General features: G+C 45.7%; 1 non-coding gene across 1 annotated transcript; it reads left to right on the top strand.

The window, feature by feature from the left end:
* The first annotated feature begins 22,566 nt into the window (after window positions 1–22,566).
* Window positions 22,567–22,729, top strand: LOC135901806 (U1 spliceosomal RNA). Its single transcript, XR_010564272.1, has one exon. It is a non-coding gene; the product is annotated as a U1 spliceosomal RNA (small nuclear RNA).
* The last annotated feature ends 2,841 nt before the right edge of the window (window positions 22,730–25,570 follow it).

Here is a 25,570-nt window from a genome sequence, read left to right as displayed (position 1 = left end):
TTCTAGCGAGTGCCGTGCAGCGTCCAGTCAGTATATACGAAGTCGCCCGTGAGGGCGCCTCCAAAATATCTGATGAGTTTTTGCAGTGATCACATCTTCGGAGCACAACTGCTCCACGTGCGTCTGAGAGGATCGCGAACTCAGAATACGTATTGCGGGAGCTGACCCACGCTTAAATGGAACATAGGAATGGATTCAACCACGGAGCTATTGGTCCCCCGTCGAGAAATATGGCCGCGCACACTTGCGCTCTGTAATTCCACGCGCCGCGCCGGTTAGACTTCCGCGGGGAGCCGCATGCCTGCATATATCGCGGGGACAGCGGCAGAATAAATAAAACAAGAAATAAAGAGGGGGGGGGGGTAGAATGGGGCGAACGTACGCCTTCCCGTTGAACAGCGGCAGCCGTGTCTCGTTTTAAAAATCCAGAGGCGCCGTGGCCGGGAAAGCTCGCGCTCGGCGACAGTTGCGTCATAGTAGCAATTTGGTCGGCGCCACTTCATGCACACCGCATGGGCGCAACCACGGAAGCGCGGCAAGCCCCTGTCTGCGCGGCACAGCGGTAGCACCGTGCGTGCGGGGCGGTGGATAATAATTCTGAACCATTTTTTTTCTCTCTCGTTCGAGCTTTCGTTGTTTCTTTTGATATTCGTCGTAAACTAAAAGCGGATAATGACAGCCTGCAGGACAGGCCGCCGTGTGTCTCCTCGATCCACCGGTTAAAGATACTCTTTTTTTTCCCCGCCGTCATTGATCACACCCGATCGGCTTTCTCAAACTCGATCGGCGTGCGTAACACACACGCTGAAGCCCGATTCGGTAGGCGCGCTCGTTTGCCTCTTATCCCACGCTGGTGCCGGCCGCTTTATTTATCTTATTCGCGCAGAATGTAGCGATGACGCAAGCGAGCGGAGTAATGGGCACCTGTGGCAGAAGGATAAAGAAGAGCGCGGAATAATCGGGGGACCGGCGGACGCGAAGGTATGCCGCGCGGCCAGAGAAATTAGCCGCGGCCGGCGCGCGGTATGTAGCATCGGCATGTAATGAGCCGTCACGAGTGTCCCACCGACCGCTCACGTTTGGTTACCGCGCGTAACCAAACGTGAAGCGAGCGCGCGGCACGAACCTATTAGAGAAACCTAACGGCGGAGAGGGATTGGGGGAAGGGGGCAGAGACTGTCCGAGCGCGGACGCCTAATGACTGCGTCGAAATTATGCCGTCACGTGCGTTTCCCCGACGACGCATGTGGCCTGGCCCGCGGCGGGAAGGCTCGGGGGCCGCTGCACGAGGCTCGCGAGGGCAGACGTCGGATCGTCTCGGCGCACGCCCGCCATTCCGTCGTGCTTGCCCGTATTATTTGCCGTTCCCTCGCGGCTTGTCTTTGAAAAGCACACACACGCGCGTGCGCGGGCGAGCGCACTAGCTGTACGCACACGACTCCGTCCGCAGCTGCCGAGAGGGGCCCCTCGCGCGACGACCTCTAGCCGCATATCGACCCGGACGCAAACAGCGCGGAGAGAACGAACGAGGACAAACACTTGTTCTGCGCTCTCCGTTTGCTTGTGTGCGCATACCGCGCATGTGCGACCATATTTGTCCGCAAAGCGAAGTGCACGCGTACACGCAGCGCCGTCTGCGCACTGCGCTTGTAGCAATGCATCGGCAGCAGTGGTGGACAATTTCGTCTCAGTACGCGCGTTTCGCCGCTCTTGCACAATGCTTCCCTGCATCGCTTTCTCTTGATCGAATCTGGTGCCCGAGAGAGAGAGAGAGAGAGAGAGAGAGAGAGAGAGAGGGAATATATGAAGGCAGGGATGTTAACTAGTCAAGAGTCCGGTTGGCTACCCTACGTCGGGGGAAGGGAGAAGGGGAGGAGGGAGAAGAGAGAGAGAAGGTGTAGAGACGTGTACGGACGGAATCCAGACGTTCTGAGAAAGCACAAAAGTGCTTTCACTGCCTTCTGAGCCGATGATGTACAGAATCAAGAAGTAAGGAAGGAGCAGGATGAAATTTAGGCGGTAAATAAATTCTACTCGCCTGACCACGTGTCCCGCTTGCGGCTGTATTGTTGTTCTTGTTATTGCCTTAAAACATGGTGCACACCCATGAGGGGGATAGGCCACACTGGAGTAGCAGATATAGATGCATTTAATGAAAAGTTCACCCAATACAAGACAAAGAGAGGGGAAAAGCAAACAATAACGAAACCTTGAGCAACTGAAGCATGAGAAAATTTTTGAGAGCGCTCAATCATCAAAATTGAAAAAAGGATAAAGGACACCATGGTCGGGTAATCTAGCAGCGTAATCTCCCGGACACCTCAATGAACTTATGCAGGGCACTAATAATAGACCCGTGGCTTGTGCCTAATTACCCTATAAGGTTTAGCGACCTATCTTTTTCTTTCTTTCTTGTGCTAATAAAAAAAATTGAACAACGGGAGCCTGTGAAAATAATAAAATGTAATATAGAAAAAGACGACTGGGGAAAATCACTGAGTAAATGGAATTTAAAGGTGGTTGTGCAAGGTTAAGAAACTGATATTTCGTTACCTTCAAACAGCGTTTCTCCAGAGTGTATCAAATTTATCGAGTCGTCCTGTTCAATGTACGTCCATAAAATGCAGCGCATGTATCGATATAAGCTTGTTGACGCCAAGGATTGGTTCGTCTTCCGGCCGCCATTCCAGGTCTGTCGTGTACGGACCTGGAAAGCAGTGGTCCGCTGACTACCTCAGTTAACAAATATGCAAAACCACCGTAACGACCCGTAGATGGTTCGGACAAGGGATACGCACCGCGTGGTATACCGCGTTGCATTTTTCTTAGAAAGACATTGAACAGCTTACGCTATGCGTACAAACTGTGCGACATTGTACAGACTTCATGATTACCCAAATTAATCAAGTTTTCACATGTTCGCCAAATTCATCTTAATTTTAACATACACCTCATGAAATAATGAGCAAAACGAGAACAAGTAGCCAAAAATAAAAACCAGGATGTTAGGGAGATAATTGAAGCAGATTGCATTAGAAAGGTGGGTGTATCGTGTGTCAGCTCACCTTCCGTTATTCTGTCGTCCAAAGGAACCTAGTTTCTGAGCATGGCCACCTGATGTTCGCATTTCGGTCTTGTGACGTCATGAAGGAAAGTGTTCATATGACGGACGGACGGACGGACGGACGGACGGACGGACGGACGGACGGACGGACGGACGGATGGATGGATGGATGGATGGATGGATGGATGGATGGATGGACGGATGGACGGATGGACGGATGGACGGATGGATGGACGGATGGACGGACGGACGGACGGACCGACGGACGGACGGATGGACGGATGGACGGATGGATGGATGGATGGATGGATGGATGGATGGATGGATGGATGGATGGATGGATGGATGGATGGATGGATGGATGGATGGATGGATGGATGGATGGATGGATGGATGACTTTCTTGAGGTCCGTCGGTGCGCGCGATGAGTACGCAGCGGGCCGCTAATACGCGATCAGTTTGAAGTAAGCGCTTGTGTTGTCTACTCCTCACTCTGTCCTTGTTTGTCGCCGCCTGACCGTGATCTTTTATTTGTCTTTTTCAAGGCGACGTATGCTTTCCTCGGCGCAGTATATATAGGTAGGCTTCTTCTAAAGGGAAGAGGGGTAATGCGGGTGGGCGAGGCAACGACCGAGGTTGCGTTAGCGGCGAGGGTGTACAACTGAAAATAAAGGGGTGCTATTCAACGTCGGTCGGAGAAGGAATGCGAGGTAGCGCTGTGTGTCAGCCGAGACACGATCAGCTGACACACGGTGCTACCGCACATTCCACTCGCATTCCCATTTTCAACTCTCCGATGCGACTAAACTGGCTAAACTGCCACGGCGTTCTCCTGTGGTGGACGGTGCTGTGGCATGAAATTCCTACTGCTGTGATTCCCAATTCGATGGGCAGCGTAATGCAAAACGCTCATGCGCTAAAACAAAGGTGCCAATTAAAGAATATCGGGTAATAAAAACTAATCCACATCTCTACATTTCGCTTTCTCTCATAGCCGAAGTGCAGCTTTATCATGTTAAACTATAGAAGAATTATTATTGTAAATTTCTTCACTCAACGTCAGTGTTCTTGAAACAATATTGCTGAAAGCTAAAATACTTGCCCAAGCGCTATACGAGGTGCTCCAGCTAACTTATTTCTATAAGAAAGGAGGGACACTCGTGCTCCAAGCACTGAGTGTCCACTAAAGAACCCAAGGTAGTCAAAATTAAACCGAGCTGTAGGACATCTCTCTTAGCCCATGTGTTGCTCTGGGACACCAAACTCAATCAGCTGATCAACTGAAGCACGTGACGTAAGTCGCCTTTCCCTACTTTGGCGCGAATGCTGCAGACAGAACGCTTGCATAACTAATAGGAATGTCCGTATTTTCGCTCCTATTAGACGGAACTACAAAGCAACTTCCGAAGATTTATTATTCCCTACAGTAAGTTAATATTCTTTTTTAAAGTTTACAAAATACCCAATGAAAAAATAAACATTTGAATGCCATTCAAAGCAGCTAGTAGCTTGTCTCTCCGATTTATTCATTTCCTTTACGTTTGCCGACGCGTGCGTTCCAGGGCGCTTGACACAACGTCTTGTCGCTATGACTCGTCGGCAATTAAGGTAGTAGCATTATGCGTAGCTCAACGCTGTGCGGGAGGACCGTCACTGCTGCTGAGGGCGGCACTGCAATGCGTACGTGCGCACAGTTCTAGACGCGGCAACAAACACCGCCTAACTTAGCTGGGCTCTACCCTACCAGCTTAACGCCCGGTGGAAACCTTGTGGAGAGGACGCGCGGACATGAAGACATGTCGGGAACTCATAACAGCCGCCGCTTTATGAAAACGTGTAATGGCAGACAGCAGTTGTTTACTACGGTGGATTAATAACCTAATCTCCGAAGCAGCGAACTTTCTGGACCCTTTGCGAAGGCAGCAGTTGTGCATCTGCAAGTGAGCTGCCGCTCGTTGTTGTTGGGCACAATGGATGTCCTATATCGGGCATTGAATGCAATCAATACCAGACAGCCTCTACGACGTAGTCGCTCGCCAAGGTCGCCCTGTTTCCGTTTTTGCACTGACTGGAACTCCGTGGTCCAAGGTCGATCTTGATGTTTCCAGCTCGGAAGATCGATGAACTGGCGCTCTGGTAACTTACAAAATTAGATAAATCAATTTAGTTGCCTTTTATTCGAGAGTCGAATATGTCTATTCTTTTTTTTTCTTTAAGCCACTCCATGCTCCACATGCCGTACCTCATTCGCATACATGTGGCCACACTATTCCCCGTTGTCGGTGCATTCTATACTGTCAGCCCTGTAGTAATCATTTTTCGAATCTCCACTCTCATTTCGGTGTGTTCTATTCACCCATCTCTATGCTGCAAACTAAATTTTTTGCATTATCTCTGCTCTACTTCCCTGTCTATGACCCTTATGTTATGCTCGGCACTCCGCTATATAGATCCAATTGCCTGTTCTGCCTTCTATTTACTCCATTATGCGGGTTAACCGCTCGTTGTGTTCCATTACCCATATTTCACACCTTTTTCTCCGTATTCCATTCTGTATACCCTATTGCTTGTACAGCATTCTCCATTGCCATCCCGTATACTTTATTATTCGTACAAAATTTGCTATTTGTCCATATTCTATCCTTGGTTATCCCCATTCCCATCTCCGTGTCTCAAGGCTTTGTTAACTTCGTGCTACATTATCCTGTGTCAATCTCGATTATTCGTACTACGTTATCTATGTTCAATGCTATGCTGTCCACTCTGGATACTCAATTGTACATTGCCTAATCAATTCTACGTGGTGCATTAAAAAACTGCTAGATACCTTAAAATGGCCCGTGGTAGATAGAATAATTCAAATTCTTGAACTGGATTGCTCGAAGAAGCGGACATCACTTGCACAATAAATCTAGATGCGTAATTAACTAATCAATTTTTTACAAGTGAAATTTCCAACTAATTACTTTTCGGCACATATTGCAATTAGCGAATTGTAGTCGTGAAATTGAAATACACATCCCTTGGAAGGAATTCTCAGAATAGCATCTTTTTCGAGGTATGCGTTGTCAAACTTGCGGCAAAAATGCACTGTTGTTCTACTTAGTTTTTTTTCTTTTTATGAAAACGTCGTTTTATGCATAGAAGCTCAAAATCAATTTATTTCATCGCACACATTGGGAAGGAATATCTCGAAACTGGGGTAGTCCTGAGAATTCGTTCGAAGTGGATACGCCTTGCAAGTTCATCGGCTACACTTCGTAAATTGCAATATATGCCATAAAGTAATGAGTTAAAATTTATGTAGCCAAACTTTGTTCATTAGTCAAAATTAGATGTCGATTTTTGTGAAAGTAATGCCCGCCTCTGAAGGACTTTAATGTTCCTTTATCTATTACCGGTGATTTTTAAAAAATTCTGTATAATCTAGAAGTAAATAAAAAATGGTATATGCCCCACATACCCTGCATACAATTTTCAGCTCTTGTCGCAGACTACTCCGTTCACTATACTTCGTTCTTCAACATGCCGTTCATTTGCAGAATAGACAGGCTTCATACACCTATAGCTACATTTTGCGTATTTCGTATGAAGTGTCTCCGCTCGATATACCATTCAGCATACTTCATTCTCCGCGCTCCATTCTACAGGCTTGCTTTTCCACTTTCCCTTCTTCGTTATCTACAGCCCATTTTTCCCATTCAGCGCGCCCTTGACAATACAATTTGAACTCTTCATATGGTATTCGGCATACCCTAATCTCTATCCTCTGTCGGTGCTCACCATTTTATATGCTCCTTTCTCCGCACCTTTATTCTCTGCATTTCAGTCTTTATCTTCAGTTAAGCATGGTGAATTCTCCACAACGCCTTATATATTCTCCAAACCCTATTCCCTAAAGTGTATGCTCCAAATTTCACTTTCCCTTCCACGCACTCGCTACTCCGCCATCTGTACTCCGATATGTATTCTTTAAGTCTTACTCCCTGTATTCTAATACATATTCGCAATATCTCTATTTTTTATTGTCTATCCTCCATCCTCAATACGCTTTTCCCTATTATGTTCGTTACTTCATTATCCACTCTCCGCATCATTTTTCGTGCTGCATTCTCGATATTTCAATTTCTACACAATATTACATTTTGGATATCTAAGCATGAGAAATTGTAATATTTCGATATTACAATTTCTCATGCTCCAATATCCAGTCTGCATAATAAATTATCTGCTACTCTATCATCTACTTCCACAAGATATTTATATATACTGCATTCGCCGTTCTCTATCATTTCTTCTCCATACGCAAATGACTACTCTTCATCAATCTGCATACAGACATTCTCCATTGTCCCAACTTCGTTTTCCATACAGAACAACAGTAAGCCGCCATTCACAAAACCACACCATCTTAATTGGTCGATCAATGGTATCCCCATCGAAAAAAATTCATAAGCATCGTAACTCCCATATCCAATAAATTCCATATGAAGCATATGAAATTCTATATAATAACCCATATGTTCGCATATTTCAAATGGGATTATTCGATATGGGAGTTATGGAGCATACGAGTTTTTTCGATAGGGATGATATGCTTTCTGCCGAGTCTTTACTTAGTGTGTTGCTCTCTGCACACAGTTCCCCTAACAGAAGTATTTATGCGTTGCCTTAATGGGTGCCTCCTACAGGAAAACAGTGAATGAAGTGGGTAAATGGAAACTACGCTTTCAACATAACGGGAATATGATAGGAACGGACATTTTATTTATTTATTTATTTATTTATTTATTTATTTATTTATTTATTTATTTATTTATTTATTTATTTATTTATTTATTTATTTATTTATTTATTTATTTATTTATTTAAGGAAACTGCCAATCTCGTCAGAGATTATAGCAGGGAAGGTACATGAAATGTCTGTTGGTTTCACAGAGTCATGCGTACACAACATTATACATTACTATTTGAACAATACATCAGAAAATGGTTTTGGTTGCACGATCTACATACACGTAAAAGAAAAACAATTCATTTGTAACAACGACATAGGCTAGACACTCAGTCAGTTTAATGTTCCTGCGATGAAGATGAGGCTATTTGTGAAGCAAGCAAGTCATTCTCAATCATGCTAATTAATCTGTTTAATGATGAAGCGTTAGTTACAGTGAGTTTCAATGAGTTCCAGTCTTTAATTGCTAGAGGGAAAATGAGTATTTAAAGCAAATAGTATTGAAAGAGTATTCGGCTAGTGTGCGGGCGTGCTTCTGATGAGATGGTCTTCCATTGAGTAAGATATTATTGTTGAGGTGTCAGTTTTTATCATGCTGTGTATGAACTGGAACATTAGTTTTAGCCGTGTTAGTTTGGTTCGGTTTTGTGGTGTTAGGATACCAGCATTATTAGTTAGTTGTGTTGGTGAGTCTGGAAGTCTATACTTATTGAAAACAAACCTTATTGCTTTTCTTTGTACTGCCTCTATTCTGCTCACCTGCTGCTGGGTAAAAGGGAACCAGATAGATCTAGGATATTCTCGTACAGATCGGAAAAGCGTTGTATAAGCTATTAGTTTGGTATTAGGTGGTGCTAGTTTAAGACATCTTTTGAGTACAAACAGTCGCTTCAGGGCTGTGCTAGTAATGTTATGAATGTGAGTCTCCCATCTTGGATGGATTGAATTTTTATTCCCAAGTACTTGTGATCATTTACTTTAGTCAGGGAAAAGTTGACAATCCACTTGGAGCGAACTCTCAGGATGACACCCCTTTCGAGATGTTAATTCCCGAACTTTGCGGAAACATCCATTGTCGTTACAGTTACTTTTGTGCTTCAATGCATAAAACGACGTTTTGTTAAGAAAGTGGAACGACAGTGCATTTTTACCGCAAGTTTGACCGCGCATATGTCGTAAATTGTGTCATCCACACAGTTATTTTCAAGCGGATATGTCTTGCAGTCTCAGCCGCTAGAATTTGTAAATTGCAATGTGTGCCAAAGGGTAATCAGTTTCATTTCATTTCATTTATTTTCTCTTAGGGCCTAGGCATTACAGAGAGGAGAGGCTGGTATCAAAACAAGAATAAATAATATACATTTTAGCAGCATAGTAGGGTTACAAATAGTTGTTAGCAAGGGCTTTTTTGAATTCGTTCGCATTGACGATTGAAACAACGGAAGCGGGAAGGTGGTTTCAGTCCCCTCTTGTTGGAATGAAGGAATTGAAATGATGTAGTGCGGCAACATGGCATGTCGACCTTGACATGACTATCGTTTCTGGAATAAATGCACAATGGCGGTAACAAAAGAGTCACTTAAAGGGGGATTGTAATGATATATTTTATGAAATAGACGAAGACGTGAAATTTTACGACGAAGTTACAGGTTAGACAAATCAAGATTGAATTTCATTGAAGCAACACTTGCTGTACGCGAATAGTTAGATAAAATAAAACGTGTTGCGTGGTTCTGAATGGCTTCTATACTGAGGTTAAGTGAACTTAGATGAGTATGCCAAATGGAAGATGCATATTCAAGCTTGGGCCTAACTAGTGTTTTATAAAGCAAGAGTTTTAAGCTTGTGGGAGCTAGACTAAAATTACGTTTGATATAACCAAGAGTACGACTAGCATTACTAGATATGTGGAAAACATGAGTTTGCCAGGAAAGGTTCGTAGAAATATAAATGTCAATGTATTTATAAGTGAAAACTTGAGCTAGGGGAAAATTATTAATAGAATAAGCACACGGGGTGTCGTGAGAAGTACGGCGAGTAACTCTCATTGCTTTACAATGATTAATATTCAGTTTCATTAACCAAGTCTCACACCATGCATTTATATTACTTAGGTACGAGTGAAGTGGTAAATAGTCATTAGCAGTTAACATTTCACGATAAGTAATGCAATCATCCACGAACAGTTTTAGGGACGAACAAATGTTGTTAGGCAGGTCATTAATGTAAACAAGAAAGAGCAAGGGTCCTAGAATTGACCCCTGCAGTACTCCGAATGTCACAGGACAAGGAGCAGAGTTGTGGCCGTGAATTGTCACGAACTGCATGCGCTCAAACAAGAAACACGCAATCCATTTTAGTACGTTAGGGTCTAAATTAAGCGCGCGTAGGGTAAAGAGTAGTAATTAATGACATACCGAATCGAATGATTTCGCAAAATCTATGAAAATGCAGTCTACGAAGAAAGAACGACCTAAAGCAGTAAATAAGTCGTTAGTGAAAGACAAAAGTTGTGTCTCGCAGGAGAAACTTTTTCTAAGCCCGTGTTATTGTGTAGTGAAGAAAGAGTCTGCTTTCAAAAATGTAATTGGCGGAACCTCCCCATGCGCTTTTCGAGACAGCAGACAACGTGCTACCCGGCCGCGACACCCGGGACGGCTCCGTGTTCGACGAAGCAGGCTTTGTGCGCAACACGACAACGCCTTCCTGTTCTGCTATGAGTGGGGGAGTTGCCGCGGGAACGCCGACGAGGGCTCGTTCCCACGCGCCGACCAAGACGCAAGACAAAGTGCTACCCGGACACGCAACCCGGTTCGGCTCAGAGTTCTACGAAGCCCCTCTGACGTCGGCTCCGGACCATTGCACCTATGTGTGTGTGTGTGCGTGTGTGTGTGTGAGCCCTCCTCCTCCTCCAAGTCGAGAGTCCGCCTCCTCCAGAAGGGCGGGTCACCTACAATGACGTCGAACTATGATGTCGAGCGGAGTGCTTATAAGCAGCGATTGTCGGCTGCTAGAGTGTGCTCGCGTTGTCGTGCTCGAAGTGAACTCGTGAGCTGTGTGCTCGTAAGCTGTGTGCTCGTAAGCTGTTTGCTGTATGCTCGTCTTGCGGGCTCCATTTGGGAGTCACGCTAGTCTGTCGATGTATCTCATGTTCAACTGTAAATAACATGTAAATAAATACTGCTCTCCTATGTCCCGACGAAGAGTCAAGCTCCTTCCTACAGCTACGACTGCCAAATCTTACATATGAATGGCAGCGGTGAGATCGGCCTACAGCTCGTAGATCGTCCGACAACTCTAACAAATGGTGGCAGCGGCGAGATCGTCCGACGAATCTTACAGTTCATACTGTGTACATCAAGGGAAGAAAGCTTTATGTTACTGACTAGGTGGCTTACCTCAGCAATATCTATAATGAGGGGGTCCATTGGAAAAATATATATCTAGTAATTTCAGGAAATGAAATTGGTTCAGTATTAACAAATGACTTCGAGCACACAGCGTCAAGTACAGAGTAACAATCATCCCTGGAGATAACATCGCTGCCAGCGGTTACTCCGACTGTCCGTTCAGTATCACTGTGTACCACTTGCCAAAATTTTCGTGAATTTGATATCAACAAAGCTAAAACTTAATTAGTATTTTTTTATTAATTAGTCGATTATGCATTTCAATATGTTGTGCATGTAATGTTCGCCTCTTCGAGTAGACCAGCTCATGAACTAGAATTGCGCTATCTGCCACAGGCAATTTTTTGAAAAAAGAATTGAAAGTGTTTACTGAAACACACTGAATAGTACAGCCTACTTGCACAAAGAAAACCTACCGGTCTCAGAGGGATGTCGCGTGCTGTCCAGCTGTCCATTCATTGCACAGCTTGTTCACTAAATTCGACATTGTGAAAGATTCACTGCACTATTGAATGCTGGCAAAGAAGCCATGAAGAGGGACCTATTCGTATGCTGTTATAAATATTTTCGCGAAGGGCTCCACGACCGGCGGCGTGCCAAGCACTGCACTGTGTGGGTGAACTGACCGAAACAAGTTCAAGCGCGTGGTCTGCACACGTGACTGCTACGGAGCGCAACCATGTATTAAGTGCCGGATTACGAATTAGCTGCAGCGCCATCGCGAAGACGTTGCCTCCTGGCGCAATTTAAGAGGAGCTGGCGAATTGGCCTTTCTCCTCGGTGCGAAGAGTGCACGCACGAATCACACTACGCCAGGTGCATATTTACACTCGTGAAGAGCAAGCCCACTGGAAGCCGGAAGCTGATCCACACGCTCCAGCTTGCGTCAGACAAACAAATGTTGTGCTAGCGATAAAATCACGGGGCTTTACGTTCTAGCGTTGCTCTAGCACTGTAGCGCTTTTTGACCTTATTTACTGGCGTTCGCTCGCACCTAAGCGTCACTATCTCAACTGTCAAAGACATTGCCACCTCCTTGACCAGGCTGAGTACGAAAGAAAGACGCCTGTTCCCACAGTGACGGTGTTTTTAATCCCGGTTGATTCTCCAGCACTCCTGTGGCGGAGCCACCTCTCATGAAAAACGTTCTGTCGAATCATGTTTGGCACAACTGCGGCGCTTTCAACATTTCGGCCAAGCTTGAAGGCCTTTACTCAGGTATTGAAGGACCCTGACTTTACGTGTACGTAGACGCGGGGCGGCAGGCAGAACGCCGTCGTTCGTCGCCCCTTCCGCACTGTTTTCCCACGTGGCCCTTTCTGTGGTCCTCGTTGGGTTCTTTAATTCTCCGCCTCGTCCACGTGTGAGAGAGTTCATTTCGGGAAGACCAGGGGCGCTCCTTTTTCCGAACTGTCTTCTTCAACCGCGCGAAACGCAACGCAAGCACAGCTGTGCGGCTCTCCTCTCGGTGCATAACAATCACAGGCCCGGATGTGGCGCCCACGTGCGAGAGCTACCGGCTCGCGAAACGAGTGACCCCCCCACCCCCAGTTCTCAGACGGTCTCCGGTCCGTCCTTAATGTTTTTACTTGCCCCGTCTGCACGGGCGGCGCGTGTTGTTCCCCTTCACTCGCTTTGTTTAGCAGATAGGGCCGCCCTTGTGCCGCATCGATGCCGGCATCGCCATCGCAACGCCGCGCTCGCACCGCTTATCTCGGCCGCCGCCGAAAGCCAACGACACAAAAGCCGCTGCGGAAACTGGTTTAACGCTGTACAGGTGGTGAAGAATAGGCCGTGCGCTCGCTCGCATCCCGCGAGATTCGATCATAATTACGCGATTACACCGGGCGAGGAGGGAGGACGATACAAATGCTGCGCTACGAGCCGCCGATTACCGTCTGCTGCCGCGGCGCCGCCAAAGGAAGGGGCCCGCGCGCTCTGTCGTGGAATGCCCACCATGCCGCGCATGCGTGCGCGGCTCTCGACCGCCAGGCGACGTTGTGCGCGCCGCCGTTTCGGAGGGGCCCGGCTGCTGAATCGGGGCCCGTGCTACGAGGCTCGGCTGCAGTGCTCGCACCCAGTTCGTCCGGCCAATATGTCTCCTCTAATGCAACGCAGCGTCCTTTATGTCCCGTAACTGCGATGTCCGCTCGGCCATCGCCACTCCCCGTGCTTCATGTCCACCCAATTCCCCGTGCACCGCGGCAATAGAAGGGCGTCCGCGCATCACAACACATTTTTTACATACTATAAATATGAATAAGTGCCACGCTTTACTGCACGACACCATGGCCGCCAGCGATAAAGATCAGGGCAGTTAAGATGTCTGCCATCTACTACCGGGTGGAGGGTGGTCTGTGTCCGCTTCTGGGCAAGCTCTTCTTGCTCGATACAACCAGACGAGGTCGTGACTGGCTGTATGCAGACGGCAGTGCGCGTGGAATAGATACAGTTTTGCTGGAGGTTTCTTTGTTTAACGAGCGTAGTGTTTAATATCAAGCTTTAATATCAAGACTGTCTTCCCTCTTTGCCGCTCGAGGTAGTTCTATAGGAAACGCAGGACAAGCAACTCGACAAGCTTTCGCCTAACTTGTAGCAAATGGTTCGAAGCGAGAATGCTTTATGAGAAGGCACATTCCCCAGCTATCACGAGTTCGTCGGAAGACAAGCTTGGTATATAGTATTTCTTGACCGCGTGTGCTCCTGGCCGCATATACTGCCAAAGAAAGTAGGTGCGAAATCCTTGCAACGCCTCTTTCTCGTTGACGTCGTGAATACATCAATTGGTAATCGCCTGTGATGTACTGAGAAGGAGAGTCATGTCAGTTATGAGTCATGCTACTTAGAAACAAACTCTGCACAAACTTCGTATTTCAGGTTGAGTTAGCAATGGGTACATATTCGACACTCGATTAGGTATTCGACGAGAATTTTTCCAAACTATTCGTATTCGATTCGAATCGGAAATTTCACTATACTGACGCCCTTACAAAGCAGAGTGCACCAGTGTGTTTGCATTCTGTACATATCGGAACGCGGCCGCTGCGACTGGGAAGCGAACCCGCGCCCTCGTCGTGCTCAGCATCGGAACGTAATGGCCGCTCAGCCGCTACGGTGGGCCAAGCCGAACTGCACAATTGGACAACGGACAGATAATGAGAACACGCGCCTTAAAGATGTTATGCCGGAAGGGAAGCACTCAGAGAAGTCATGTAAATTAAAGAGGAGATTAATCGATGGCTGTATTATTAGCAGCAACCATATGAAGGCAAAAAGACAATGATGTCGAGGAATTACACACAGGATATATTCAGTTTTTATTTATTTTTCAGCGCCATTCACAACCATTCCACATCCGCCGCCATGACTGTCAGCAACGATGGCTAATTCTCCAAGGACTAGATTACTCATCATCATCAGCAACAGCAGCATCATCAACATCATCATTCCATTAGTCCACTGCGTGATGAAGGCCTCTCCCGGCGAACTCCAATTTCCCCTGTCTTGCGCCAGCTGATTCCGCCTTATGCCTGCAAATTTTTCTCATTTCTCTCATTTTTCTCACTATCTAGTTCTCTGACGTCCTCGACTAATCTTCCCTTCTCTTGGCGCCCATTTTGTATCTCTAATAGACCGCCGGCTACCCCCGCATACTCTCTAATCCCCACCGCTGTCTTCCTGTCTCTAGGTTAGGTTTAACATTTTTCGTTCACACCGTTCATTGAAATGTCTTTAACGCCTTCTCAAGTTTCGTCGTTAAACGCCAAGTTTCTGCCCTAAATGTTTGCACCAGTAGAATGCAATGATTATATACTTTTCCAGAATAGCGGTAAGCTGCTGATCAGATTATGTAAAGTCTGCCGTATGAGCTCCAACCCATTTTTATTCTTCTGTAAGTTTTCTTTCCATGATCAGGGTTCCCTTGTGAATAAGTGGCCTAGATAAACGTACTCTTACACTTCCTCGGCTAGGGTCTTCAAACATTTCTTGCAATTCATCCCTATCGTTGCTGAACAGGACAATGTCATCTGTAAACCTTAGGTTTCGGAGATATTCGCCGTTAATCCTCACTCTTAATCCTTCCCTCTCTAATACCTTAATACTTCCTCCAAGCATGCAGTGAATAACATTGGGGAGATTGTGTCTCATTTCCAGTTCCCTTTCTTTATCGCTATTTTTCCTGCGTTCATGTAGAGAATTAAGGTGGTTGTGGAGTCTTTATAGACCTTTGCTAAGATATTCACGTATGCTTCATGATGCGCTTCTTGACTACACAATGCCTCCAAGACTGCTAGAATCTCATCGGAATCAAATGCATTTTTCATAATTTATGAAACCACATAAAGAAGTTGGTTGTATTTCGTAATTACCTGATATAGTACATCCAGGAGGAGGGAGGGCAAGAGAAAAGCAGAAGGCAGGGAAGTTAACCAGAATAACGTCCCATTGGCTACCCTACACCGTGAGAATGGGAAAGGGGAAACAAAGATGACAGGGAGACAAAGATAGGAGGGAAGGAAAGAAGGAAATTGCGGTGAGTTCGCTGACGCGTGTGGTCTTATAGAAATTGCATTCATAGTCACAGATGGCCGCACAAGCCCATAAAGCGGTGAAGGCACTTTTAGGCTCCTATAGTACATCGATGTGATCCATTGTAGAATACACCTTCCAGAACCCAGCATTTTCTCTGAACTGACTGAAGTCAAGTGTTGCTCTGGTGCTGTCAGAAATTACCTTGGTGAACGTTTCTTTTAGAATACTGAAATCAAGCTAATGGGCCTACAATTCCTCATATCTTTAACGCCTCTCGTATCATGGATTCGTATTATGTCGCCATTTTTCCAACTCTCTGGTTCACTTGAAATCTTGAGGCATTGCGTATGGAGGGTCGGAAGCTCTTCTAGTATAATATCCTCTCCATCTTTGATGAAATGGACTGTTTTCCCCTCTCCTGTCTCTTTTCGCCGGAACATACGTCTTGAAAAGCCCACCTAGGCTCATCGCTATTTACAGATCAAACTTCTGTATCTTGTTCGTCCCTACTTCCAGACAAGGAGGCGTGGGTGCTCTGCGTACTGTACAGTTCAGTATAGAATTAATATACTACCTTCATTATGTAATTGAAATTGATGATTGCATTACCCTGCTTATATTTCATTGCATACGTCCTACCGTTTCCTATGACAAGTTTCCGCTTCACTGAATTCATACTGCCCCCACTTTTTACTGCTCCCAAAATCTTACCGATGTTGTCAATTTCGGGCACCACTTACTTTCTTCTTGTTTACCTGCTTTGACAGTTGAGCCAATTTTACCGGATTTTTTTAATTGTACGTTGCCATGCATTGTCGTTTCTTTATTGTGTCATTTGTTACTTGGGAGAGCTTACTTACTTGTCGCCTTGGTGCCTTATCTCCCACTTCTTTGATTCTAGCAATATTCATTGTTCGTACACGCACGATTTAAAAATGTTCTCTACGGATAAAATTACTTTCGATACTACCGACATTGCGGTCATAATTACTAAATTAGAATGGTCGTCCTACTGTGGTACTGACCGAATAAATTCTAAATTCATTCTGAATACGAAAGAATATAGCTCTATAATATTAGGTTTGCATTTTCATCTGGCATAAGCCAGATAGCTATCCAAACAGCCGAAAGATTCCGCTCCATAAATCTGGCGACTGGCCTAACCCCAGTAACGAATGTTCTCTTTCTCTTATATTCGATTCGTCTAAATAGTGAAGCACATTATTTACACCCATCCAGCTAATTTTTTGGACTCAAATAACTTCTTTTACAGCTCACAACCCGGCTTTCGTGAATTCTTTAATTTTATGCAAAACGAAATTTCTCTTATATACTTATCACTTGCACACCGACATTAACACAGGTGCGACGATCCACTGAATCTTCTTAGACTTACAAAAACATTCGGTAAGGTTAACCATCAGCTGCTTTTACCAAAACCACACCGCTTGCGTATGGCCCCTTGGTTGCTTCAGTAGATAAAAGAATTTATTTCTGACCGCGCACTGTTTTTCTCCACGAGTAATCTCATTATTCTGTTGTAGGCCCAGTACTTTTCTTAATTTATTTCGATTATTTACCCGATAATATAAATTCATCTATATCTCTTTCTTTCTGACGATTGCTTTACCTACCGCAACGTTGTTAATGGCACCGCCGTCGAATCACTTCAAACAGACCTTGATATTGTTACACATTGGGGCGACCTCTCGAAGATGAAGATAAACATTTCTAAATGCAAAACTACGAGAGTTTCCGTAATCACGGACCTCTCCCTATAGCTACTCGTACTCTTCGAATGCAATCCTACTCGTATCTGTTCGGTCTTATATCTTGGTGTACACATCACCAACCCTTTCTCGTGGTCTAATCACGTTGACTACATAACATTCAAATCCAATTGTATGCTCAGTTACTGAAAACCAAACTTTTCGTTCACACCGTCGTCATTAAAGAGACAGTTATTTGTCCCTTACGTTCGTCTTGTGCTTGAACACGCTTCATCCATAAGAGTCCCCGACCAGGTCTCTCTTATCAACAACAAGCTTGAAGCTGTTCAGATGCTATTAGCACGTTTAACAGCACCTACCATCGAGAATCTCGTGTAGCTACCGTAAAAGCTAGTGTCAGGCTCCTTTCCCCTGCCATGCGCAGATAATTACCTCGCGTCTGCCTTTCTTCACAATATCTGTTATCACAATCGTGCACCTAAGTCGCGCTGCATACATGCAGCCGGCCTCTTTCATATTGTTGTGATAGTATGATCTGCTAACTCATTTTTAAACTAACTCCTTTTCTTTCTTTTTCTAGTCTGTGTGTGTGTGTTGCTTTGCTTTTTTGTTTGTTGGTAACTGCACTTCATAAAATTTCAGTGATTTTTTGCCCCTCCCCTATACTATGCATTAAAGCCTTGACTGTATAATAAATAAATAAATAAATTTCTGAAATCAGTTTAGTCACGATATCAAGTGGATGGACATCCGGTGGTCGCCGTAGCTCAGTTGGTAGAGCACCGCACGCGTCTTGCGGTGGTAGTGGGTTCGGCTCCCACAGGCGATAGGTTGTCTTCAACTTTCGCTTTCCTTTACCGCTATTGGGGCTATGAAACTTATCGAAATTGAACCTCCATAATCATGCACTTCAATGAAAAAAAAAATCTCTTTACTTGCCTTCTTTGTCCATTTACTCCACATGGTTGTGACCTAGGTTATGGTATCGTAAAAAAGTAAACTGAAAAAGATATGCAGAGACTTCACTTGAGTTGTCTAAGTATGGGTAAGCATACCCACAAACTTAAGTTGGCCCACCCCCAAATTTAAAGTTGGGCCGCCCCTACTGTAGGCTTCCCGTGCATTTTCCATGGAGCCCTATATATCCCTATGGGTCTGCATAAATTTGATCATATGGACATTCCCACTGATCAACTTTATTTTAATCCGACAGCAGTATATGCCCCAATACGCGAAAATCCATCGGTGTAGCCGGCGTGACCCAAAAATGGTATCAAAAATGGCCGACGGCGCAAGAAAGGTGCACCTAGTGCGCATTGCAGACGTGACAGCACAGCCAACGGGGAGGACGCGTACAAAATGAGTGTGTAAAATAAAAAGCATTGCTGTACAATGAACGGCGCTGAGCGGTGTTTCGAATTATGATCTCCTCGAGGGCAAGCGAGCGCGTTGAGGCGCTTGACGCGCTTTGACTTGGCCTTATCGAGGCGCAGTTCGAACGCAGGCGAGAGCTTGCGCGGACAAGAAACGCGCGAAAAAAAAAAAAATTTACCAAAGGGGCTATAATGTTTTCGTATTCCTACACTTATGCAGTTTTAAGTGTCTCTGCCAAACATTTTTTTTTCATTGTTCCGCATGACTTATAAAGCCACCAATCATCTACATTTATACTATTACAACGATTAAATGTCTTAACTTCACAAATTATGCATTTCTGCGCAGATACAAGGCATTACACTTTTCGCGTGACGGGCATATTTTGTTGTGGTACTGGACAAAGAATGCTTACGCATTAAAAACATGCCCTTCACCTTTTGTGGTCACGCGAGGGCAGCAAAGCTTGGCGTTATTTCCGAGTTACTGTGCACAGACAACGTCTACAACTAATGGCTACAAGCTGTACAGCAGCGATTATCAACTCACGATTCAAACTGCACGCTTCGTGCGAACGGCTTAGGGAATTAAGGAGGGTATACGCCTACTCCCACCGCTGTATTGCCGAGCCCAATTTCGTCTAGCGAAGCAGCGAGCATCGCGATGCCTCGAGCAAATTCTCGGCGCTACTCGAGGTGGACCGGACGGCGATAAGCGTGAGTTTCGAGCAGATAGCGAGCGCCCTGGCTTTGCGCCAAGAGGAGCAGGGAAAACACCACCGCGCATCCGCTGGCAACAAAACAAACGCGGTGGGCGCTAATGTTTGGCTTTTGGGGAAACTTTAGCGAACAACGCAAGTACTTATAGGACATCAAAAAAGCACCTCCGTTTAACAGCACCTGTTATTAATACGCGCGAATCTCACCTTTTTTTTTTTTTTCATTGCAGTGAAAGCAGCATACGAAATGAAATTTTAAATTATGACGTTTTACGTGCCGAAACCACGATCTCGTTATGGGATACACTGTAGTGGAAGACTCTCGATTAGTTTTGACCACCTGGGGTTTTATAACGCGCACTCAATGCACGCTACCCGAGCGTCCTTGAATTCCGTCCCCATCGAATGCCGATGCAGCGGCCGCAATCAGACGTGCTCAACAGCGCAACGTCAGAGCTACCACGGCGGGCAAAGGCGAAAAAAATGGAAAAGAAAAACAAATTGTCAGCCTCAAATTGTGGTTGACCTCTACGTAAAGCGAAGCATTAGCGGGGAATTCTAAAAGGGTGTTCGATTCCGGCTGTCGAGGCATGCGTCAGTGGGACCACGCCTCGATATGGTGGCGTAATTGGTTACAATAAGGGGCTGCTGTGCTGGAGGTCCTTTGTTCGAATCCAGTCGTCGGATAATTTTATTCATCTTTATTTGTTTATGTAAACACACACAGACATGTATGTGGATCGTCACGGCAACCAGTGTCCCCAGCGGCACATAAAGTGCCGCACAGTACCTCGATTAATGTTTCTTCTTTAGCTTTACTATCTATGGTCACATTAAGTTATTGCGAAAACATTCCATAAAGGAGCCATTTATACGCTCCCTCCCCTTCCCCAGAATACACAAAAATAAAACTATAAGGTAGGCTCTCTCAGCCTTGTTAATATCACCAAATTTTCCCCATTTCTTCATGCTATTTCTATTTGGAACAGACTACCATAGAGTCTGGTTAATGCTAGTAGCTTAGGAGGGCTTATTAGGTTAAGTAAATAATGTTTAGATTAGTCACGCAGTAAAACACGTATTAAAAATTACCTCATGATTTTTGGCGTGCATGTATGGGATGCGAAAACTGTGCAGTGATTTTGTATGTAGGCTATACCTTTAATATTTTATCCTTTATTGTACGAAAACATTGACTGCCTGGTTTGTTTTCTGTCCTAGCTGATCTCAATTGAGTTTAACCAACTATTTGTTCAGTGACATGTTTCTCGCTCCTTTTTTTTTTTGTTACTATCTACTCCATGGAGCCGAAGAGAGCCTGTTCTACGGATAAATTAAATTTTAAAAAAATGGTAAGTGACCTAAAGCTTGTCTTAGGTGTCTCTTAGTGCCACTCGCACCTCGGCGTTGGTGAACTTTAGGCGAACGCAACGCACGAACTGAAATCGGAAGCAACTGTTTTCCATTAATTAGCCACTTAAATACCATGTCACCTTCTTGTGTGTGACGTCATTACTGACGTCATTGCTTTCGCTTTCTAATTCCGGGTTTCCAAGAATTTCACCAAAGTCATGCTCACGTGGCGGGTTTCTAAATTATACGATTCTGTGTTTTGATGTTCGGTAATCACTGATTTCTAATTCATTCTAATTATTCTAGACACCTCAGTAACTGAACTTGTAGCTAACCTTATGCTCTGATATCATATCTATAATGAAACCCATGAATTTTGTACTGTACTAGTTTTTTCTATTCTTTATGATTTATTTTGAATTTAGACCCCGGTCGGCTCACTGATTTCTAATTATTCTAATTATTCCAGACACTCCTGTAACCCAACATAAAACTAAGCTTATGCTCTGATATGATATCTATAATGATGCCCATGAATGTTGTACTGTACTATTTGTTTTCTATATTTTTCTGATTTATTTTGAATTTCCTCCCCGGTCGTCTCAGGAGGTGAAGAGTGTGTCTCGATGCTCATGCCACTAATGAAATAGCTAATGGCCACAGGGGCACATAATTTAAGACTGCACCATCTCCGGGATCAGCCCCCAATATAATGCGCATGCATTTTGCCTCAACCCGCCATGGTTGCTCAGTGGCTATGGTGTTGGGCCGCTGAGCACGAGGTAGCGGGATCGAATCCCGGCCACGGCGGCCGCATTTCGATGGGGGTGAAATGCGAAAACACCCGTGTGCTTAGATTTAGGTGCACGTTAAAGAACCCCAGGTGGTCGAAATTTCCGGAGTCCTCCACCACGGCGTGCCTCATAATCAGGAAGTGGTTTTGGCACGTGAAACCCCATAATTTAATTTCGTAATCTTGCCTCGCTGAAAACGTCGTAGTCGTCACGTTGTAATCGTTCTTTTGTCGTCAAGCCGTTTTTGTCACGTTACTGTCGTCACAAAGCCGTTATCACCACGCTGTGCGCATGCTGTTGTCGTCATGCCGTCTTTGTCATCCTGCCGTCGTCATATACCATCGTCGTCTTCTTCACACTCTCGCCATTCTGTTCCCGCCGTGCCCTCTTCGTCTCATCATCGTCGCCGTCGCCGCACTGCCATATCATCGTCGTCAAAGCGTTGTCTTCATCCCGTCGTTGCCGTCGTCGCGTTGTTGTTATCGTTACACACGCACTCGTATGAGGAAACACTGTGCATCTCAACAGTTTTACACCACGAAGCTTTCGCATAGCAACCAGGACACGCGCCAAAGTACTAGTCCTTCACTGAACCAGTACGAATGCACCTAAATGTTCGCTGCTTTGCTCCCGACACTCGAGCATGCAGTGATATCATCAGTACAGTCCCTGCCACGCAAAAGTTGGCAAAGTAGGATTACAGGCTTGAAGTCACGAGCATTTTTAGTTGCCATGCCTGAATTCGGGGCATTTCGGTGCTTCCTGGCGATTACGGCTTGGTGAAAACCACAGCCACGACCTGTGCAATGTGTTGCACCTCATGTAATGGCCTGCCATTCCGACCGGTGTGCTAGCATACTAACGTGGTGTCGGGCCCTCCGGCGGTCAGCGTGGCCGGGGCCCCGTGCAGAGGCCTCCCGTTGCACTGCGGGTGGCTGACGTACGCCACTACCCCAAACTGGGGTGGGTGGGACACGCAATTTTTGGTAGTGGGGCTTGGCGTGCGCACCAGCCCCTCGTTATGAAATCGAAAATGAGATCAAGAGAACAGAGGGGAGGGGAGGGGAGGGGAGGGGTGGGCTGGTTAGTACTGTATAACTTGAGGCAAAGCACAAGAAAGCACGTAGAACTGAATTTTACAGCGAAGCTCTATATGGCTAGGGTTGCGTGCACATTTGTTCTTCGTGAACAAAAACTGTCGTCATCAATGGCTCATACCCCCGTAAGCAAGCAAAAAATGCAAGGACTCGTAGTCCCGTAAGGTTCATGGCTACTCACTTTGCGTGAATTAGCTGCGATGACACTACCCTTGTTGTCGTTGTCGGCGATTTCAATGTGGATGTGTCGGTATACCGAAAAGGGAGCGGTTTACGCGTTCCGTGTTGCAGGCATATCCCTTGCGATGCCACACCAATCCGGCCCAACCGACCACCCAGTGGCGTATGTACATCGATTTGACAGGATCAAAGAATGTGATTGCAGTTGCGAGTGAAATAGTGACCACCGATCAAGACAACAAATGAGTGTGCGTACCTTTCATCACGATGACCACCCATCAAGACAATAACTGAGTTCGTACCTTTGTTCAAAATTATGTGTCACCTCCGTGTCGTGTACTAAACAGCTTCGCTGGCTAACCACTTTCACAGAGTGGAGTGGCTCATGATCTTTTATTCCAAATGGTTACCACATATATCATCATCATCATCATCATCATCATCCTGGTTACGCCCACTGCAGGGCAAAGGCCTCTCCCATATTTCTCCAACAACCCCGGTCATGTACTAATTGTGGCGATGCCGTCCCTGAACACATATATGTCATCGTACAACAGGAAGGGAAAAAAAAGGCCACTGTCGCAACATAGATTTATTTCCGGCGAAATCATCCTCCATAGGCCGCTGCCGGGGCAAGAACATGATTTCCTTCTTTTTTTGACAGCGATTTACCAATGGTCAACTTACAGAGTTATTGTTTCTAATAATTTCGGATGCCTCGATGATCTCCTTGGTCACTTGATATGGGTTTCTAGGCATCACTTGTGATTTGTCAAACAAGGGTTTACAGCCGCAACGCGAGCAGTGTGCGGCTAGATGACTAGTCTTTGCCAGATTATTAACATTTTTCGAATGTTCCCGTAAGCAATCATTGAGGCACTTTACCGTCTGACCAAAATGTTCCTTCCCGCAGTCTAAAGAAATACAGCACACCACTCCTTTCATGCACGAAACAAACGCAATTCTCGGCGTTTTTTTATTGCAGTCATGGTGCCTCTTTATAGTATTGTTAACTTTCGTGCACAAACCGGACCATTTTAAAGGGGCTGAAAAGACGACGTCAACGCCAACACGATTCCCAATTTTCTTCATATTGTGGCTAGCTTGGTGCAAGTGCGGCATGACAACCACTGTTATGCTTCTGCTCTGTTGGGCAGCGGAATCCGCGTGATCATCACGTTTTCTTAACGAGCTGCCAGCCACTGCTGTCAGCATTTGCAAGGGCTAGCCAGCTGCGCTTAGGCGCGAAACGTGACTTTCGAAGCTTCTGTGTATCAGGTGATGGCAGGATTTTGGAAGAGCGTTATTAAAACAAAGATTAATGATGCCCGGCTTAACTAGTTTGGAATGCGCTGATGAAAACGGTAGAGTGGCTTTCTTCCCTCGGGGCTCACAGCACCAACGCGCATGACAATAAGATACTTGCCACAACCAATAGAAAGTGAGTGCTAGATAGATGTGGTTGTACTGAGGGGAGTACTGCAACCGGGCCTCTCTCTCGCCCTTCTCTCTGGACACGCGGCGCTTCCAGGGAGTCCGCGCATACCTATAGTGGCACATACTCGGCGACCCATGGATGTTGGCGTTAGAGTGGTTCATTAACCGCCGGGGGTTGCTTAGTGGCTATGGTGTTGGGCTGCTGAGCACGACGTCACGGTATCTAATCCCGGCCACGGCGGCCGCATTTCTATGGGGCGAAGTGCGAAAACACCCGTGTACTTAGATTTAGGTGCTCGTTAAAGAACCCCAGCTGGTCCAAATTTTCGGAGTACCGCACTACGGCGGGCATCAATACGAGGTCGCGGTATTGGAACGTAAAACTCCATAATTAAAAAACAACAAAAAAGTGGTTCATTGATGAAAGGCATATACCCAGTGGTACAAATACACTGACACACGCCCTGTGGACCAACGGGCCATTTTCCCAGTTGCCTTGTATATAGTGACTTCCTTACGAGCTCTTGCAACGTGGATCACTTTCAGTTAACATAAAGGCATTGCAGATACCTTCGTAATTTGTCGAAATGCCCTTCTTTCTTGGCGCAAGCGTGCTCAGAGGTTGTAATACACAAGAGGGCCAAGTAAAATAGCCAGGTCAGTAAGCACTAGTGTCTACATCGCGACAGGGTGATTGGCGGTGTTGAAATGGCAGAAAGGAAGAGAGAGAAAAAGGAAGACCGAAATGTGCGCATGTTATGATCCACGTTAACTATTAGGTACGCCATTCAGCGATAGCATGTCTTGACCTAACCTGTTTGAGGTTCAGCATGCTATGCGTTAAGAAATACTTCTGATATTGATGTCTGTATATCAACGAAGATCTTCGCCAGTGTGCAGGGCGAGACATAAAGACGCGCGAAAGCCATCAACAGCTGTGAAACAAACGCGTCAGTTGACAACTTATCATCGCTTCATAGCCAGCGCGATCTGCTATTCCCAACCGCTCCGGCGATACATGCGCACGCACAGCTGCTCCAGCACGCTCGCTCGTGGCCCGTCAGTACTGCACCGCCGAGGCAACTACGCGAAATCGCGGTATTAAGAACACTTGCAAAGTATGTGATATTATAGTCGAAAACAAC

This window comes from Dermacentor albipictus, chromosome 1 (assembly GCF_038994185.2).
Source record: "Dermacentor albipictus isolate Rhodes 1998 colony chromosome 1, USDA_Dalb.pri_finalv2, whole genome shotgun sequence".
In the NCBI taxonomy this organism is placed as follows: Eukaryota; Metazoa; Arthropoda; class Arachnida; order Ixodida; family Ixodidae; genus Dermacentor; species Dermacentor albipictus.
Note: the sequence above shows the minus strand (reverse complement) of the source record. Positions and strands in the feature narration are given on the sequence as shown.